Raw genomic sequence first — 6,019 nt, 5'->3', positions numbered from 1 at the left:
CACATGACAGATATAGGATATAGACTTACGATATGGTGACCTGTCCAGTGTGTCCCCTTACCCCCCTGTGAGCCCATAACCTTAAACAAACATTCATTATTACTTGACGATTCCAAACCAGAATTCCATTTGTAGTGCAAAATGTGTGTACAACCCCCCGACCAACACCACACACACACACACATACACACAAACACAAGATAATCTTTTAACACAGAAAACGTGACATCAAAACAAAAAAAAATGGTGAGAGATTTACTTCATTGCCATTATTGATGGGTTAAGCATGTGCATAAATCCCTCACAGCCCAGGCCATATAACTAACACATTACTCCCTTACACGGCCCAGTGGAGATTTCAATCTGCCATAATGGAAGTGTGTGTCTGCTTTAGTCAAGTTAACTGGCACAGGGGCGCCACAGCTTCAAGCAATTCACAGCACCCCCCTACACTTACTCCACTGCTCCATCACTGCTGCTGTCTCCTATGCTCCAGGCTGCTACATTAAAGTGCCAGAATCATACCTGTCATATTTATGTATTTGAAGTCAGAGAGTCGTGCGTATGGTGCGACCAATATATCAACATATCAAACAGAGGAGGGGGCTGCACTGTTAGAGCTCCACACACACGTGAGGGTTTCAGGCTAATCTTTGTTTATCCAGATAAGGTGTGCTGAGTGTGCGTGTTGGAGAGATTGCTGAGCCTGTAGAAACCATCAACAACAACTCTTTCCATTCTCTCTCACTCTCTCTCTCTCTCTCTCACGCAACGGTCCCACCTGAGTGAGTTTGCTGATGATCAGCTCCACTGAAAAATAAAAAGACTAGCTGGACCAGAAGACCATCTCACATATTGAATCTTTATGTTCTTTCATTTGTGTTTTTTTTTCCACTTGTAATAAATAAATCAACCACCAGTTCAAACCCACCATTTATACAAAAATACAGAGATGGTAAAATAGATGAAGACCCTGCATAACACGTGTTTATTCCTATACCTGATAATTCCACTCTTCTATAAGAGGCATACAAACATGTTACACAATGGTTGTACTGCAGGGAATACAGTATAAAGCTGAGGCTACTAACAAGCATCTTGAAAATATCCTTCTTATATTAATGATATTAAACTTTATTTATATGGTGCTTTTTTTAAATGTTACAAAGTGCTTAGGAAGGAAGATGGCTAAAGTGACATTTGCCACATTAGAGGTTAATTAGTAAAAATGACTGAACCGAAATTAAACAAATTAAAACTGTAGAAATAAATGTATTTAACAGACATTTTAAAAAAACTAAACAAACGAAAAACAGTAATGGAAGGTGGTTTTAAGGATATTCTGCAGGCATCCTGGTGCCGGGCACACTGACCATATTATCTCAATATTCCTGGTCATAACCCCTCGTTATACAACAAAAATAGTCAGGGATGGAGGTTGGACAACTCAGCTTGAGGTGACAGGCACAGTGATTGACCTTTTCTTTTCCTCTAAAACACTGCAGCCTACAACAAACACGTCTGGTGTGTCGGGGAGATTCTGTGGCCTGGAAGGATTTTTTTGTGTTAATATTTGTCCGCACACAAAAAAGCACTGTTGTAGACGAATGGGCAAACACGCATATGCAGAGGGTAACAGGTGTAATGTGCCACAGCGATGAAAGCCCCCGAGGTTTGGCCCTGCAGTGCGTCGACCTCCTGTGCTCTTACATCATCACGTTAACTCAGGGTGTGTTTCACTGCATGTGCTCTCAAATGTGGCTTTTTTTTTTTTTTTCTTTTTTTTTAACACTTGTATAAAAGGACATATTTAGGGATCCTGTATGTACCTGAGCCTCCTTCCATCATCCAGTCGTTGGACATAACAATAGTTTTCATTGCCATGTTGAAAGCTGATAAACTGAGGAGGAGCAGTGGAAGGCGTGTCCATGGTGGGCAGGCAATCATATATGAATTAACAACGCTGTGAGATTTTTGGCAATTATCAACTTTTGAGATGAATCTATTTTTATTGGCGCAATTTTCTTAATATCGTTTATGATGATGATTCCAGGGCTGTGGAAGTTTAAGCTCTCCATGTGAAAACACCACTTTACTGATCCAACCTGAACGCACCTTGGATCTGTTTTAGACGAAGTTCTTTTGAAATCGTGTTATTGAAAACATCAGCAGGTGTCTCAGTTTTACTTGTAACTCCAGGTTCTGGTACAGAATCTGCACAGAACATCATCCAATGTGAAGTTCATATTTTTTCTTCAGATATCTGCTGTCAGCAAGAAATATAATGTTAGCTTGACCCTAATAACTCTTTAATTGATGGATGTGATGTGGCCATTGCATATATTATATCATGTTCACCACTAGAGGGCGGTATTTGACCTACTTACTGAAAATAAAACAGTGAGCCCTGTTATGGTTTTATGACAAATACATAAAAAATGATGAATCATACTGAGACACTTATTAAGTGTGTGAGTGTCAGCTTCCTATGATTCACTTATCTGTGGGCACAGATGATTTTTAAGTTGAGTATTTCTCTTTTCAGCTGACTTGACATGGGGAACTTCATATGTTTAAGTTTATTGATATGTAGATCAGGTAACTTTAAAATGTATAAGGTTATGGATTAACACTTTACCTGTTAAAACTTTAATGAGTAAAGTTACAATTCTACTAGCTTCCTCAAAGTACTGTAACTTATCAGGCCTACATTTGATTCATTCTAAAGTTCTGGATGAGCACTGTTGTCCTTTAATATTGTAGTTCCAGGAATAATACACTCAGCGGTGTGTCGCTCAGACAGATTAGCATCCACTTAAACTTTCCAATCCATTAAATGAACTAGGATTCATTTGGAATGGTTTCTGACACAAGACATACAATATAATATGAAACAACATCCATCCATCCTCCAGCTAAAGTAAAAGACTTATCCATTGCATAAACATCAACACAATTATCAAATCTGCTCACTGTGGGACCATCAGACAAGGTAAACTCATGATGGTCATGTGCACAGTACAGACCTGAAAGGATGAGTCCCCCACCAGGTGGCCCGCCAGGTCTCTTAGTTCAGAAGGAGCTGGCTTCCTGTGAGGCTTCTGTAGGTGGAGCCAGAGGAGGGAGCAGGAGGCCTGTTAATGAAAAGAGGGATTCTTCACAGTTTTAAAAGTGGGCGAAACAAATTAAGATAAGTTAGGAAGCATCGAAGCTCCTTTTGAGAATCCAAACAGATCTTATAATGGCTGAAATACCTCCAGGTCATTTCACACAGGAAGGACCAGCACTAAGCAAAAAACACTATTCGACCGCACAAAGAAAAGGAATCAATGCCGTCCCACAATTCATTGCAGCAGCAGCATTGAAAGTGACACAACAATGAAGTTGTGTGGCAGACGACAATTTTTCATTTTATTGTGCACTGGAAAAGTGTCCAACTCACAAGTTTAAATACATAATGCTTTTCCTCTACATGTACAGAAATGCATACAGAGCTATGGTACAGACACTTTCACACACAGGGGCATCTTTTGCATTTAAAGATGATGACAAGAAAACTGATGACATGTTGAAAGAGCTGAAAGAGGGAGCAACACACTTGTGGCTAAGTTTTAGAGAATTTCTCCAAGAAATCTGATGTCGGCTTTATCTTAAGTCTGACAGAGATAAGCACTTTCATCCAACGACACAGAAAGGGTTTAAAATAGCTGAGAATATTCATGTCACAAAAGTAAATCAAACCATAACCATGTTAAATGCTCTTTATATTAGCATAAATAAAATGGAATGTCAACCACAAGTCCACGTGAACTTAAAATTCCTCATGAGGCTCAAATATATCTCCCAGAAACAGAAACACATACAGACTGTTGGGCAGAAACATGACAACACCCCGTCACAGGACAGCATTAATGCAGGAACCAGTGCATGAATCTGTTACTAACATATCTGATCTGTGCATACATATCTACATGTATTCAATAGTTCCTTATCAATGACTAACAAATGGGCACATGTATGCTGATAAGCAAACACTACACCTCGTTCTACATTGTTTTCTCAAGGCAAACAATCTTTTAACAATACACTACAGCACAGGTAAACAGCATACAGGGACATTCTGTGAGACCTGAACCCTTACAACCAACCACACGTGGAATAACTTCTATGCATGTTACCCTGTCTAGAATATTTGACTCAGTGCTACTTGCTTTGTGAAAAGCAGCAGTCCCAAACCCACAAATATTCATTTTCATATTATCAGAGGAACATATTAAAAAAGATGGGGAAAAAAGTTAACCATAAAAAGAAGGTTTTGTGTTTGTAGAGAGGAAACATGTCTGAATAAACAGATTCGGTGATGTTTGTGTTGCAGCTCAGCTCATAGGCCATGACTCAAAACATTATCATTTATGAGAATGAAGAATAGAACAGATGAGGTGTGAATAGAACAGATGAGGTGTGTTTAGTGTTTAACTGACATCAGTGTTCATGTGGTTGCGTGTGGATAACGTAGTGCAATGTGTTGTGGTGTGAAAAAGAAAGCAATGGCTGAATAATGTGGACACTGTAAGCTGATGGTTTTTTTTCCTGTGCTGCACTGGGCCCAGAGGCTGCTGCTCTGTGGCAGTCAGGTCAATTAATGACTGCATCCAGCTCCACCTTAAAGACAGCGCAGGTTAAACACAGAGTCTCATTTGTAAGTGACAATCACATCGATCAAGGTTACAAATCTGGGTTTTAATTCATTTCATCCGGCCCCAAGACACGCTGATTATAACCGTATAGATGATACTATTACTGTGTGTGAAGATTAGTGTGATAAAGGTTCTTATATAAGGTACAGGGTTGTGATGTATAAGATGCAAGAGATGCACTTAGTATTTATCCCTGCTGTGGTTCCATATGGACATTAGAGTTTCGAACTAAGAAAAAGTAAGATAAGATAGGTACTTTACTAACTTTGAGAAAATGTAGCAGTAGTCAGCTCAAGCTAAATGAGATTTTTTTGTTGCAAGAGTGAACCCAAATTCAGAACAAATATTTAGGTGACTAAATCTGGCGAGGGCTGCAGCAGGTGAAGGTGGAGGGCAAAGGGGAAGACGGCAGATGGACTGAGAGGGGACTGACCGTGGAGGAGTGAGCAGGCGAGGCAGGGGATGGAGGAAAGGCAGAGGGCAGAGGAGGTGAGAAGGTTTTGAGGTGAGGGCTGGGCAGCGAGCGAGGCAGGCATGGAGTTTAGCAGGCGGAAAGGTACGCGGGGGACGGCCATATTGCACAGGGAAACAAAGGTTAGTTCAATTATCCAGGTTTTAAGCTGCAAACATGTCGTGCACCAAGCATCGTGAGGACAGATGTACTCAGAGTGCCACAGTTGGGAAGCTGGAGGCCTCCATCCGTGAGCTTTATCAAATTAAAATTCTTGTGCATCCAGTTTAACATGATGTGTCACTCACTGAGCCAGATTTAATTATGTTCCTAAACCTGACTTCTTCCTCACATGGGGAACAGATAGTTACCTGAATATGCAAATGAGGCTTATGGGAAAAACAAAGCGCTCCTGTGTGGGCAAAAGGATTAACTTCACACTCTGAGGTGAGAGTTGTTGCCAGATCTGTTTGTTACTGAAACTAAATTCATAAAGAAATAGATGGCAGGTTTCTCTGTTCACTCCTTATATTATATATTTCACCCTGTGAAAGATTATGTACAATTATAAGTCTTTCTCCTCTGTAAAACTAAAGTATATGCTAATTCTATTATTGTATCTATATACAAACCGATATTTATATGATATGATCAGAAGTGGTTTTTGTCCCAGCATTTATTTAAAAGATCATACCCATCAATGACTCATCCATCAAAAGGCTTTGTCTATTCAACAAATTGCTTGAGAACAGCAGTAAGGAGATATAACGAAGTACATTTACTTAGTTGCTAGTACCTTCATGTCTGTATCATGTCATGTATCTGTACTTACAATAGGCTAACTAGATTTATTTTTCAAGTTCTTTTCACT

Source organism: Paralichthys olivaceus, chromosome 8 (genome assembly GCF_024713975.1).
Source record: "Paralichthys olivaceus isolate ysfri-2021 chromosome 8, ASM2471397v2, whole genome shotgun sequence".
NCBI classification, from domain to species: domain Eukaryota; kingdom Metazoa; phylum Chordata; class Actinopteri; order Pleuronectiformes; family Paralichthyidae; genus Paralichthys; species Paralichthys olivaceus.
This window is presented reverse-complemented; position numbering follows the sequence as displayed.